The sequence below is a fragment of the Phaenicophaeus curvirostris genome, chromosome 1 (genome assembly GCF_032191515.1).
Source record: "Phaenicophaeus curvirostris isolate KB17595 chromosome 1, BPBGC_Pcur_1.0, whole genome shotgun sequence".
Taxonomy (NCBI): domain Eukaryota; kingdom Metazoa; phylum Chordata; class Aves; order Cuculiformes; family Cuculidae; genus Phaenicophaeus; species Phaenicophaeus curvirostris.
In genome coordinates this window covers 204047124-204062798 of record NC_091392.1, presented here as the reverse complement: position 1 = coordinate 204062798, position 15675 = coordinate 204047124, and positions in this window count along the sequence as shown.

Sequence of the window (15675 nt, the reverse complement as noted above, 5' to 3'; positions counted from 1 at the left end):
TTGCAGTTTCTCCTGAGAGGCTGAGCATATGCTGGAGGTAGGTTATTTTCATTTTTCCCTGAAGCACACCTGGAAAAACTGAAGCACATGAGTCACTAAAGATAATGCATGAAAATGTTGAAAAGGCAGGAAAAAATCCAATTCTTCCGATTACTCAGTCAGCATGCTGCACAGAGGACTTCTTACAATCCATTACATGAAATTTAAGTAGTAGATGGATTGCAATAGTCTAGGGGACTGAAGAAAAACAGTAAGGTAGAAATAGCTTGCAGTGGGTGCAACATGATTAATAAGGTGTTTATACTGGCCATAGAGGGGAAATAGATTATAATATTTGGGTTTAATGGTATTTAATATTAAATATTCCTAAGTTTCACATAAAAAATATTGGTTGATGTGAGGGAAAGCTCCAAGTGCAATTTAATTGTATTCAAAATATTTCAGACCATGTAGTTAATTTCTCAGGGGGGTGTGTGTATATATATATATATATATTATTGTTTCTATTACTCTCAGCAGGTTTTCTCTACCCCTGCTCCAGCCCAAGGAGCAGCTGACATCGGGTCCAGCCCGGACATTCAGCTGTGACTATGTGACTTGGGTTTGCCTGGAGCAGGTCCAGAGGAGCAACTGACACCCCAGGGATGTACAGTATGTCCAACCACCAGCTCCTGCTCGTGCCTCCCTCCTGGTCCTGGGGCTCTTTGTGCATCCTGGGGAGCCAAATTCACCTGGAAAAGAGGAGGCTCTGAGGAGACCTTATAGCAAACTTCCAGTACCTGAAGGGGCCTCAAGAAACCTGGGGAGAGGCTGTTTACAAAGGCTCTTAGTGATAGGACTAGGGGCAATGGGTATAAACGAGAGAGGGGAAGATTTAGACCAGGCAGAAGGAAGAATTTCTTCACTATGAGAGGTGTGAGGCATTGGAACAGGTTGCCCAGGGAAGTTGTGGCTGCCCCATCCCTGGAGGTGTTCAAGGCCAGGTTGGATGGGGCCTTGGGCAGCCTGGTCTAGTGGGACATGTCCCTGCCCATGGTAGGGGGGTTGGAACTGGATGATCTTTAAGGTCCCTTTGAAACCAAACTATTCTATGATTTTATGAATAGGCTCATCAGTCAGAGCCCCAGCATTGCCCGTGGCCCTAGAAAAGCTCTGTGGGCACTCTGGGCTAGCTAATATTTTCAGCATGGACGGCAAGGCTGTGTATACTTTGCCTAATTACTCCTCTTGCTAAAAGGATTATTGCTTACAGAAAGAAGAGCAAATCTATGTGGTGATGGTAGTAGGGTTTTCTTTAAAACAAATATATTTAGGGCTCGAGTTCTAGAGATTTTAGATCGGTCTATTCTGAGACAATTGATTGATAATTTGAAGAATGTGTTGAATAACTACAGCATCAAAACCAGACGCGATTAACTTAGGACTCCCACCTAGTACTGAGCAATCTGCCTGCCCTCTATTACTCTCAGAAGTGCATCTGGTCGTTCCCCCATGGGCAAACCGTGATGCTAAAGAAAGTCTGAATTTTATTTTTTGTTTGTTTCTGAAATTAGACTTTCAGACCCAGATTCTCAAGGGTACCTAAGACTGACTAACTCCCTTCTGGATCAGTGGGGACAGGGAGCCTATGTTTTTTTATAGCCCAGGCTTAGTGTTTTATGATCAGTCTGAGTTCCTGAGCAGCTGTCAATTGAAGTGGCTTCTTTGCCTTGCCTTGACTTCCCTTCCCTTTCCAAAGCATTTCCCAAAACACATTTCTTCAGCATTTCCTAAAGCACAAAGCTGCTGGAAAATACAAAGCTTTTGATGCAACCATTTCACTCTCCCAGGAGAATGAAACCTGCATCACGGTGCATTTCCAGTTAGTCAAGTCTCGGATAGATTTTTCTGAAGGAAAATCTTCAGAAAATGAAGGGTTCTTAGGATGAAATTAGCAACGAAAGGCACAAAGAACACCAAAGCAGAAGAAATCTGATACCAGAACCATAATTAAATATCACTCTTACCATGTGTCAACAGATTTACAGGCATTTGTAAATGAAGCTGGTGTAGCTGTAATTACTGAGGAACTGTTCAGTCTTCTTAAAAGGTTCTTTCAAATTGACATGAACCCATTTGGAAACAGTATGATTCAGCACCAAGCTACTGCATCTTGGGCTGCTGTGCTTAGAGGTGGTTTGGGGTCTTTATTTAAAACCCAACCTCTCCTCAGGTGGCAAGGGTGGGTGAGGACTTAGCAAGGATTTCTGCTGTCTTTCTTACGCAGTTGCAAGCATCCAAGCAAGACTGCAAGATGCTGTTGTGATTCCATTTGTGGGACTCTGATGGAGAGAGGGCATTAGTATGTGAAATCATTCTTTCTCTTTGCAACTGATGAGCGGAGCACCTCTTGGCATCCATACTAATAGACCAATTCAGCATAAAACTGGCAGTTTATTTCTGAACTTACCACTTGGGTCATCCAAAACCCTTGGTTGATTTTCTTTAGAAAATAAACAGAAAACTTAGCCTTTCTCCAGAAAGCGTTCAGCCATTTCAGATGGGTTTCTTCCTTATGGTCTTACAAATTTTGTTTGTTATACTTAAATTATTGCATACACCTTGTCAGCGGGAAAACTAAGGCAAGCATCAAATAAATGTCTGAATGCATGGATTTGTCTCTGGATTTGGTATTGCAGAAGAACCACTGTATAAAGCTGAAACTAATTTTTTTGACTAAGGTATAGGTGCTGCTGGGGTGAAGCTGAGAATGCAAATATAAGGTCTGAAATGCCATGAGTGCTCCCATGTGTTTCCTATAAACCTTTGCCAACCTCCCTCACAAAGCACAGGCAAGAGAGTGCCCCTGCCTTTGGCTGGCATAGAGCTCATCACAGAGAGTTACAGGGTTGGGGGCAGCAGCCAGAGGTAGGAGAGGCACCACGAACAGTGTGCAAATGTTGGTGATACACCAGCATCATCTGCATGCTAAAAACATGTTGTGTTCATGTCGCAGAGAACAGTAATTTTATATCTTAACCTGAAATATGGAATGGTGATCTTAATTTCAGCCTAACTCTGATTAAAATGCCCTATTTTCTGCATCTCCCACTCAAACCATTGCTTGACATGAGCAGGTATATGTTGCACGACTGTCTGTAAAAGGCATCCTTGGCACCTGGTGGTTATTTTTACTGGAAAATGGCAGCTGAGACAGCAAGCCTTCCTTTTTAAAAACCGGACCAGTCTGTCTATTGACACCTCCATGGGACCGATTTAATTTAATAACTAGATTTTGCATTTCTGTAACCCCTGTAGGAGTCCAGCTCAGTGCAGTGACAAACAGTGTACCTAATCAGCCTTTCTGCTTGATGCACATGTCTGAATTGAAGAATTACAAAAAAACAATCAATGAGTGTTGCAAGACAAAATGAGCTCCTAATCCTTTCGCTCATTGATCCAGAGAGTTTAAGCCCCTTAGCGAACAGCAGGTTCCCTCACCTCACCACAGGTGTCACAGCAACTGCACAATATTCCTGTGTTCTTTCTTGAGCCTAACAATCTATGTTTGACTAGAATCTTCCAGAGAAGTGTCCCGTTGCTATAAGCCCTCTGGAGGCAGACTGTCTGCTCCTCTTCTGAATGCCTGCTCCAATAACCACTTGTGCCGAGGTAACATTAGCACCTTGGTTTTTCCCTACTCAACTTTTTCATCTTCAGCATCCAGCCACTGGATGTCATATACCTTCCTCTGCTCTGAGCACAACAAGCCATTTCCTAACTGATTTTCTTCCTGTCAAGGTTTTCCGGGTTACAATCAAATGGTGTTTCAGTTCTATTCCTGGCCCTCTGAACAACAAAATCTTTGAAACACACACATTTCAGCATTTCCTCTAAATATTACATCCTTTTCTTTTTATGGTCTCTTCTGTGTCTTCAAGAGCTTTTCTACAACTTTTGCAAAGGCTGTGTTAGGATGCAATGTATCACTCCTCAAAAACACCTCCAGTGACTAAAAGCAAAGCAGGAATAGGCTTCTTAGGTACGTACATCTTCTTGTAGTCAACTGAATCCCCCCCCCGAACCATTCCCAGGTCCTCAATGTGGTCTCCAAATGCCATGCATACAGAGATAGAATCATCAGCCCAGTCTTACTTGTTACCCATTTCTTCAGGCATACAGGAAATACATTTTTTCTCAAAGTGCCCCAGAGGGGGCTGGCACTGGACCCTTGTGTCACCATAATCCTTTCTCAAGTGCATGCAGCACCCCATCCCGTGTGTTTGATGCGAAAACCTTGGCCCTGCTCAGCTGAGAAGTACTCCAAAACACCACCATCTCACTTCCATGTTTTCCATGGACAACCCAAATGGGGGTTAAATGCTGGTTGCCTGCAAATCCTCTCCACTCCTGCAGCACCTTGGTAAAGGCTTCTCCTCAGTGGGACCTTGTGGGAAGAACCCCAGGCCATCCCACCTGCTTGATGATATCTATATGACATTGTCTTTCTTCACACTCCAGCCTCCAGGAAGTAGATAGGACTCCTTGCATGGCAAATACCCGCCCCGTCTTCCCCAGCCTGTTCCAAGTACCTGCAGCCACCTCAGATGTGGGCTGACCATGCTTTTGGCCTGGTGGCCAGCTTCAAAAGCTGTTTCTGCACAGGAAAACATTTTTTCATGGGCAGACCCAAATTCTCGAGATTGCTTTGAATCGCTGCCCAGCTCTTACCCCTGCTGGCTGTTGCACCAGCATCATCTGCAACTTTTCTGTTATCAGTGGTTTAAGAGAAAGAACACATTGAGAACACAAGCAAAAACATTGCAACACGTTGGGTGCAGTGCTGATCTGTGGAGCATCCCTCCGGACACAGACCACACTGAGACTGCTCTCCATTCGGCTCTGCCCCTCACAGCCCGATGGTGAGATGACACATCATCCATGTAACACACACACCCTTTACGAACACTGTTTAATCTTTTCACTGCAGACAGAATACCACAGAGCCCTGAAATACATTGTGTGGTTTTGCTGTGTTCATGCAGTTAATATTTTTTTTGAGCCAAACTTAATTTAAAATAAAACGAGTACATTTGCTTGCTAGAATAAATTCAGCACTGAGCTGTTAAAGTACAAGCGTGAGTTTATACTATTACAGTCTGTGGACAGGGTAATAACTAGTAAAACAGCCTTGACTGAGGAGTAAAGCTGTGAAATACAGGTGGATTATATATACAGAATATTTTGGTTGGTCTACATCTTCCTCTCTAATATGGGGCTATGCCATGATACCTGATTAATAGCAGGGATTTTCCTGTTGGCTTCAATGTACAGAGCAGTCTGGGGAGAGCAAATTGCACTACAGAGAGCAGCAGCCCTGCAGGGTGGGTGCATTGCAAGGGGTAGTTCTCAGCAGAGGAGTGCAAGAGCAACAGCCTGTGTGCTGCTGCCAGAGCTTGCTGAAGGAGCAGGAGAGGGGCCTGGGTATGGTTGCACACTCAGTGGAGACTGGTAACAGGTAGCAAGTATTAACAGTGATGTTTTCACCAGGAAGGAGAAGAAGGGTAGCTGGGTCTTCATTTGAGGGAGAAAGGGGCAAGAAGTACAGCCCAGAGCAGAGCACTCTGCTTACAGATGAGAAGAAAGCAATGGTGCATTTTGCAGAGCTGGGTGTAGAGCATAGTCTATCAAAACCTTGCTCAGTGCCTATCAGCCCCCATAATGCCCAAATAATGCATTTCCATACAATTTGCATTCCTTCAACCTTTTTCCTCCAGTTATATCTTGCAGAGTCATTTCACATCAGCATCCTTCTGCAAAGGAGCTCTGTATCGGTAGCTAGACAGTGACAGTGATATGCAGCATGTCACCACTGATCAGAAGCAGCTGCTGAATTGGATTGATGTTTCATCAGTTGATGCCCTATTTGATTTCATGTTTCACCCTAGGAACACAGCTCCATCCTATATATGTTCCTCTTTATTATGTCATCTTCTTGTGACTGTACCTTGCTAGCACTGGAGCTTCTTGGCGGTGGGGGGAAGAACAGCCCAGACTCCTCCATCACTCACATGCCATTTAAAGGGCATGCAGAGACACAAATAAAAACAGAAAGATGTTGTTTGGGGTTTTATCTAATAAAATAAACTCAAGTAAAATCCAGAAAGAAATAGAATGGTAATTTTCTGAGACTTACTAGATCATACAAAGCCCGGCTTTTAGTAGGGACAGAATTTCCCAGTGCTTTAAATACAGAGCTGTGAAGCAACCCTGCAGCTATCGGTGATATAAAGCTTGTTTGTGGCCAATATTCAGAAGAAATTGTTGCAATACTTCCATAGGTATTTTTTAATTGGTGAAACTGGCAGAATCAGTTCTTGCAGGGGTTATGTGCCATGTAAAGTGTCAATGTCTGTTGCAAGCTTCATGCTGTAAGATAAAATAAAGCAAACCATTTCAAGATATGTTAGGGATATTGAAGCATGATCTGTCTGTACACTGTGTTTGTATGTCCTCTTTCAGGGTGCCCCAATCACAGCTGGGGACACAATAGAGAGGAATCTTGCTGGAGAGTTAGATATTTGCTGCTTATCTCCCGTCAATTTAAACAGCCAGCATTTATGCTTTGACAAGGCAGCTCATAGGTCACAAATGTGCTCCAGCAGTCAGAGTCAGAGTCACTGCTGACAAATGAATCAGTGCACAGCGAGACAGCTGTTGGCATCAAGGATCCAATGCTCCTGTCTTCAAAATGCCAGTGCGTGGGGATGCAGGAAACAGCCTGGCAGAGTCAACACATCACAGAGATGCTCCTGCAAATTAGGCTCCTTTTCAGGAGGTTTCTTCTCCTTCTCAGTTTGAATGACCTAGGATGGTCAGAAAAGGAGGAAATATCCCAAACTGGGTAATTATACATTTACTTGCAGAAAAGGCAGATAGGCAGAGTGGAAGAAGAGGACCATGGAACTCAAAGGATCTTTATGTCAGCTCTCCTGCTGATCTGTAATTCATGTTAGCCAAATCACTGTGATGCATTCATTTTATCTGTTGACAATGAGTTCTTCAAGACAGAAACTATCTCTTCCTTAACCAGGCAATGTGACATGGACCTTATTGGTGCTTCTGGATATTAGTAATAACAAGTAGCAAGTAATAATACTTACCTAGTTACTTCAGGTAATGTGCTATTTTCTCAGAGCCGCCAGTTTAATTGGCTCAATAGTACCCAGCACTGAAGATATTCTTGTGAATGTTTAAAGAAGCAGCTGATAACACTGCTGAAGGTACCTATTAAAGTCATAAACACACAAAAATACAGTAGCAGGTGAAACTCTCATCATCTTTCTTAGCGACAAGACACTAGACAAACAGATGAGGTTGAAATACAATTAAATCTTCATATCCCTTTGGAAAAAAGGAAGTGTACCAGCAGGAAGTATTTCAGAAACTTCTGACATGAGGCCTTCTGTAAAAAAAAGTTGAGTATATACTAGGCAGTATGCAACTGCTCTGTGCCACATTGCATTTTTGATTGCATTATTTGGCCTCCCAAAAAAACTAATCTTGAATTAGTTGAGATTTTTCAGGAGCCAAAGCTGCAAAGGTGAACTTAGACATCAAACTGCTGCTGAGAATCTACAAATAAAGTGGAGTATAATGCAGTTATTAAAGAATACAATATTCCAATACAGGAAAAACATTGGCAGGTGATGGGAGAAGTAAGGCAATTTGTTTAATGGTACCTGGCAAATTAGAGGAAGTAATTATGGCATAAGAACTGAATCCTCCTGCAAGCAAAACAGGCATGAACAGGCAATTGTAGTTTAACCTCCCTGGTCACACATGTTCTTCCCAAGGAGAGCCTGAGGTCTTTTTGAATGGGTGTTTATAATTCACAGTCTGTATTATAATTGTCCTTAGAGGGAGTAAACATCATGAGATGAATAAAGAACAGTAATGCAGTGACGTAATTTAATTTTAGAATTTATTTCATATAGAAACATGTCAGGTGTCCTATTTCCATTAGCCCTGGAAGCTATGTCCTTAATTTCAGTGCTGGCAGTGATGCTGCAGGAGCAGCAGCCAACTGTTATGGGTACAGAGAGCCAGGTTCTCTGCTGCACCTAGAAGGATACATCAGCTTGTTGAAACTGTGATGCCTCCAAGGATCCCCTCTGAATAGAGGTAAATGCAGGCCAGAGCCAGGGATTCTGATGGCATTTTGAGATGGCTGATGAAAAGTGTCTCAGAAACATGGCCTTTTGAACCCTTCCTCCACTGCAAGACAGTACGAAATAAGAGGAGCCACTATCATATGGGAAAAGTATCCAAATTAAACAAGGAACAGAGAGGTCAGCAAAAAGAAAGGGGTTCTGTAGCATTACTGCAAGGACATGACACGTCCTGGGATGTGACAGAATAAAAAAATAATAATCAAAAAAGCCATAAGCAGCAGATAAACTCTTTCTACATACCAGGCATGTAAACCAAGGTGCAAATGCCACTGACTGTCTCCCTGCAAGTTGGATCTCATCCTTCAGCTAATCCAGACAGGCAGAGCTAGATGACACTTCACCTTATGTGGAAGTGAAACATTCGAGATCTAGTTAGGAAAGCTGGTCAGGAGATTCAGATGTGAAAAGAGTGGGGCAAGAAAGGAAACTCTTTATCCACTTTAGAAAGAAAATCACTGTCCTCACTAATGAGATCAAAACCAACCCCCCACTGCCTACAGCACTTTCCAAATTCCTTAAATCCCTAGACTCTGGGGCACAAGTAACATACCAAGTACTTCCAGAGTGCTGAGGATGTATGCTTTCCTTCTTTGTGGCAACCACCACCACAAGGAACTGCAATCTCTGCCTGTGTTAAAGAATGAAGACCCCCCCCAGAAGACCAACACCTTGGGAAATAAATATTCAGAGCTACATACTAGAAGTCTAGATGATGTTGGTTTTGTGGCTTGAAATGAATATTGCTTTTATGACCAACTTCTTTGGGTTAGAGCTTGCTTTGGTGATGCTTTAAAGCTTGGATAATTTCTCTGGACCTATATTAAGCATACTCCTCAAGCTTTTCTCTCAATCATTGTGAGGATCACGAGTTTTATGTCAAATCCAGCCGAGCTTTCCTGCAGCATTTTTTCCTGTAGACCCTGAGAATCACTTCCACATGATCTACAAAAGAAGCACTGCTTAGTGTATTCCCAGTCCTTTCAAGCACTTGCAGAAAAGGAGTCATTTACCCATCGCTGGAGTTTGAGACGTGTTGTCCTTGCGTTCACTCATTCTGTACCATCTTTACTCTCTCCCTCAGAGCCCTGAGTCATCCAGCTGATTACTGAGTGCCAACACAGGCAACAGTGCAGCCTTTAGTCAACATGTGGAGCATGCATATGTACCCAGTTACTGCAAAGGCAAAAAGTCTCTAAGCTTTCTGCACACCATGGCACTTTCAAAGAAATAAGACAGAAGGGAGAATTATTTCACGCATTTTAGGGTAAGTCTACCTATTTTTTTTAGCCTTTCCACTTCCCAGTATAACCGTAACAGGGAGTTCAGCACAACTGACCCTAGCTGATTCAGGGGGTGGGAGTTAACTGGAAACACAGCAGTTTGTACCAATGCTAAAAAGTGGATCTAGGAAGAGTTGTACCTGCCTGTACTGCCCTTGCAGCTATGTGCCCTGTGTTATTCCAAAAATCTTGCTGTGCACAAAGTTAACGTAGTCTTAGAAGAATAAGTGGGGATAAATACATGAATTCCTCCACCTCTCTTAGGGCTTTTGTCACCACCCCCTTGCATCCCAAAGCCCTGCTTATTAGGTTACTCCTGGCATAGTTCTTGTCCCACTTTGTCAGATGGATCCTGTCTTTCCCTCTGCTGTCCTCATCCCTCAGAGACAGTTAGCAGAGCTTAAGCCCTGTCTTAGACACTGATTGCACAACAGAAACTTAACCCACAGGATGCAACCAGTTTGACCTGAGCCTCTCCCATCCACCAGAAGGATTGGGGAGAACCCTTCTTGGGCCCCTGTGGCCTCAGCCTTTGCCACCAAGGCCCTGTAGCCACTCTTGATGTACTGAAGGTCTTCCTAGAAGAAACATTAGCATCCATGTGGACAAGCAAGCAAGGAGTAGTAGTCTGAGGGCTGTATAAGTCTTGTCAACTCCATTTGTAGATCCCATATTTTCAAACAGCAGACCCCTTGAGACATCTAGGCTGGCAGGCCAAGGGTGCTTCTTCTGGTGAAGAAGGCTTCCTCATGCTGCAATGGTTTATAACCATCCAGTCATCCCTGCTATGGAGTCCCATTCTCCACCTGCTTGGGGTTTACTCTTTGCAATCCCTCTTCCCATGCAACAGAGGGCTTGGACAGTCAAGGACAGTCTCCTGTTCATCCTACGTGATGCTGTGCAGTGCAATCAGCTTTTCCATCAGTGTCTACATCTGGAGGCTCAACAGCACGGCTGGAGCATGACCTCATTGGAGATGCGTAGATTGTCCCTATGGAGATTCCAACCAGATCCTAGTGAACCCTGGCCTGGCCAGAGCAATCCAGTACTCAACCACAAGCCTGCCTGGGCATTTCTGTCATGTAGGTATCTTAAGCTACAATAAAAATGAATCATCGGAAAAGAGAAGTTTAAGGAAATAACTCTAGTACTTAGAGGCAAGTATGCATTCATGAAACAATAGCTCATGCCACAGCTGCTTCTCTAACTGCTTTAGATTCAAGACAGTGTCTGTGTTCCCTCTCAAGCCCAGCTAACTCCAACAATGATTTTTGCAGCTCGTGAGGGGCTGTGTGTCACCCTCCAGATGAAGGAGGATGGCTGTAACAAGGACAACTGACCCCTCTCCTCCTTTCCCCATGCCAGGAGTACACGCAGGACAGCCCTTCTTTATGTCCCTCTGCTATGTCCCAAGGAAAGCTTGCAAGACAGCCAACAAACTAGGAAGAGATTTTTTCCTGTGGAAGCAGAGGGCCTCCCGAGTGGCTACCATTCCTCAGGTGTCCACCAGCACAGTCTGGCCTCAGCCTGGTTGGGAAGGCAATGAGTTCACTCATGGGAAAATAATAAGACTTGACAACTGCACTATGCTACCATGCAAAGCAGAGCTGTATTGGAGTCTGGGAGATTAATGTCCAGCTCTTATCCCCACCCAGCTCTACCCTGTGGACTAGAACATCCATTTTACAGCAGGGATGGCACACATAGTAAGCACCTAGTGTCTGGTAGGCTGTGATCAAGCCATCAGTTCCCATCAGCACCAGCTGGTCATCCACAGCCAGCAACCCTGAATCAGCTCCTCGGGAGATTTGTCCCTCTCTGACTGGAATATATCATCAAACACTAACCTGGAAGAGATGGATTTTCCCACTTTAAACAGAGAAAAAACAGAGTTAGGTTACTACTAAATCTCAGAGGTTGTTCCTGTAACAGGAGCAGAAGACAAGGACATTGCCACTCAGGAGCACATGGACAGCACATTACAGGTGCCTGTACTTACTCAGGTATGTGCCACTTGAAGGCATGCCAGTTCAGTTAATTCCTAATAAATAATTCTAAGGAGCAAATTTAGCCTCATTCTAATAAATCACCTGCTCATGTTTAATTTTAAATGTTGAAAGTATCAGGGCTACTCTTGTACCTACCTTAAGCCTATGCTTACTTGCCTAACTGAATTGCAGCATCATTGCATATTTAAAACTTCACCAAAAAAAAGAAAGTTTATACAGAGATAATTAGATGAATCATAATAGGATTTTCTAGAGTTTCAACTCTCTGCTCACATTTCTGAATAGATTGAAATAACAGGCAGTGTTAAATACAGATCAGTGATAAACCATTCTCATCTCAGCCTATATATACTCTAAGAACCATAGGACCACCTTCTCAAAAAGACCCTTTTCACCGTAAGGATTACCTATTTCTGGACTCAGCCGTTATAAACCAGTCCATTCAGACTGCAAAAAAAAATCCTGAATTCACCAGATCATACTTCCAGTTCCTCTAGATTGGTATTGAAAGGTATAACATAACTTTTGCATGCACTGGGCTGAGATTATTTTGCATGGTTTATAGTTAATCAAAAAATCGTTTAAAATATTGTAACTGGTTTTAAAATTCAAAGTCAAGAGAAATCAAGTCCACATAGCTCTTGTGGTTTTATATAGGGAGTAATAAATCAGATAGACACAGAAGAAGTAAAATTCATATTGGTAAGAAAAGGAACGATAATCACAGAATGCGTATACCTGCAAAGTAACAACATGCGTAGGAAACAATATACATGGTCTCAGAGGGAAAAGGTATTCAGCCTCAAGATAAGAAGTAGTAGAAGAAAGCTAAACAAGAAAATGTTGAGGTAAAAGTACAAATAAACAGAAGAACAAACTTTTTCATGAAAATAAGGCATTTTTGATGGCAGATAGAATTCAACCATTATTACAAAAGTTTATGGGCCCTCTAAGATTTTCACGGCCCTTGAAGTCCATTGTAAGGCTTCTCCATAAGCAGACAAGTCATCTACTCATTGAAAGAGATGAGCAGGATTTATTTAGTAAGTGCCATACTTACACTTCTGTTTGTCATTGCAATCCAAATCCCCCAGTGCCTTAAAGCCCCCAGATCATAGAATCATAGAATCATAGAATCATAGAATAGTTAGGGTTGGAAGGGACCTTTAAGATCATCTAGTTCCAACTCCTTTGTCATGGATCCTTCTTCCCTGTTCTGCTGATCCACCCATCTGTTAGTGGACCCCGAGGTGCCCACCTGCATTCCAGCCTCTGTGAAACAGTAACTACCTAACCTGGCATTTATTTTACCTAACACTTAACTAATCGCACTTATTTCATCCAACATAGCAACATGGCAAATAATTGGTATTCCCTAACCACTGCAATACAGAAATGGCAGTAATGGGAGCAGCCCTGTAGCTGGTCTGGTTATGGACATTCAAAGCAGTATAGCCACTGCCCAATCCTGTCTCAGTTAAATGCTTTTCTCACTGCAGTGAATAAAAAAAAGTCTATTTCAAATAAAGAATATGCTCTTAACTTCTTATCATTGACCTCTTGCAGCCGAAGCAGCACTCCTGCTCAAAGCTGAAAATACCTTAAACCTCCAGTCTAGCAATAATACGATGACCCATATAAAGCAGCAGCAAAAAAACAGGCTGTTCTTTCAGCAAACTAGTTTTCAGGTCTGAAGACTGGCATGGAGACTGAGCCTGGAGGCACCGTTATTTAAGCACCAAAAGAAAAGCTTGAAGTCAGTGCAATCAGAAGAAGGGCTCTAGCTGAAATTACTTCCTTGGGGTATCAGAAATCAAAGTATTTGACAGAAAGTTGAAGGATGTTTCTCTTTGCAATAAGAATAACAACCTTCAGCATAGAAATTATCAATGGATCAGAAACACGGTCCATGAATATAGAGAGGACTCTGCTCACAGATGGTGATTTGTCGCAAACACCTACCCCAATAGACAACAGAAGTATTTTCAAACTCTATCCCCATGACTGTGCCTGCACCATCAGTCTCAGGAACAAGCTGCACCAAAGAGAACCTCTCTGCCCCCCTGCCACCAGGGCAGCCATCCTCTAGTGCAAGGGAGGTGGCCTGAAATTGCACTTACATAGAATCATAGAATCACTAGGTTGGAAAAGACCCACTGGATCATCGAGTCCAACCATACATGAATGCAGCTTCTTCATGAACGCAGCCCCTTCCCACCTCCTTCCCATTTTTTTATTATTTGCTTTCTTGATCACTATATTCTGCTCAGATCTTGCTCCTGCCCGTGCAGGATGAGGTCCTGCTCCTGCACCGCACACTCACCCCTTTCTGCTCCCGTACTCTCAGGCTTTTCTGCTCCAGCCTCCACTGCATCTTCCTACCTGCTAGGGTCACCACCGGCTGTGAATGTAGCCACAGGTCTATCTATGACAAAGGAACATTCAACAGTCATAAAGTGGCTCTTCAGTGTGCTGGGAATGGTTGGAAGAGGTCATTACACTTGGAGGGTTGGGAGAATTCTAGCTGGCTTCTGTCTGATAAAGAATCCTCAATTTCTAGCACGCTCAGTTAGAGCTGGCAGGAGGTACCTTGGTATGGCCAGGATTTCCTCACCTGAGAGGAGTATCTGAGTATACCTCCTCTGAGGAACAGAACCCAGCTGAGCATAAATAGACTTTTAAAACGGTGCACAAACATTTCCCTTTTGTTTCCCTTAATCATGTCTCGCAAGAGTGGGACTTCTTCCTCCAGGAGCCCCCCCATGAGCCCCTAACAGCATGAGTGAAGGGATGATGCATTTTCAGTGAGCACATTCCCTAGTCTGAGTGCCCAAACCCAGAGAGACAGTATTCCCAGAGACCCTTTTGATGCAACTTGGACCTGGAGCCCACCACAGGAGTCAACATCATCACAGCATTTCAATCTCTGCAGGAAACTGGGAACAAAATCAGGGGCCCCACTGCACAACCTGATATGTTTTCTAAAATCCATTACTCTTAAATATATTAATTAGTTACTATTTTCCCAGTATTTTACGCTATATGCTTACTCTATTTTTAACCCAGGTTTTATCCATGGGATGGGATTCACCTGAGCAAGGGAGGTTGCTTCTTGTTTCAGACAGCATCAAGCTCAACATTTCTTGGCCTTACACATTTGCAGATCATCTGTAAAAACTCTGTTGGGTATGAACTCTGCATCTGAAGCCTTCCTGTGATAGATTAGATACTGAATATGCAGGGATTCAATAAGAAAACATACATAAGTATAAGGAGAACAGGAAGGCTTCATAACAAATGGTTCAGGATCTCAAAGTTCAGCCAAGTGGCCTTGCTAAATCAGTTTCAGAATGCAGAAAGTCTTGTTAACGCATCCAGCAACAGTAACATAGCAAATCTTACCCTAAACATTAATTTGAATCTGTTTAGATGAGATCACTAGTAGTTTTGTGCTCTAACGGAGAGGAAAGAAAGGTATGGGATGTTTCCAGGTACCCATCCAGAATCAGTCTTCTGTACACTGTGTTAGCAATGTTGGGAAATATTATATAGGAATCTTCTTTAACTTTGTAGTGACATAAAGCAAGAGAAGAAAAGAAAACCTAACTGAGGAGGTAGAGAATTGGGAAACAGTGTATAAAGGACCTTTCCTAATACCTTGGTATCACAAGGAAGCAAAGACAGTAAAGACCTTGAGCATTCTTGGTTTTCTTTCTATTGGCTATTCAGCTGCCATGAAATCAGCACATCTTAGCACTGCAGGAACGAAACATGCAGGCTACAAACAGTCCCAAACCTCCTTTACATTATCCATGTCTATAACAGTGAAAAAAAACCTAAAAGGCCAAATATAGAGGTGGATGGGAAATCTCAACCAAAGAGGAGCTAACAGTCTGGTCCTTGTGATTAAGCTTATTGCTTGGCTCTCTTGTAGTTTATAGCATTAAAATGTCCACAAGCTACTAAACAATTAGTACAGATCAGCCCCATATCTGTTATCACTCAATATCAAGAAATATCTTCAGCTGTGACCTAGAAAAACAAACTGCATCCTAAACCACTAAGAGAACAGAAGTGAAATCGCACAGAAGGACACGAGGCTGAGGAAACCTTTCTGCCTGGCAAATCCCTGTTACATGATGGGAGGCCCGATGATTAAGGAGAATATTTAAA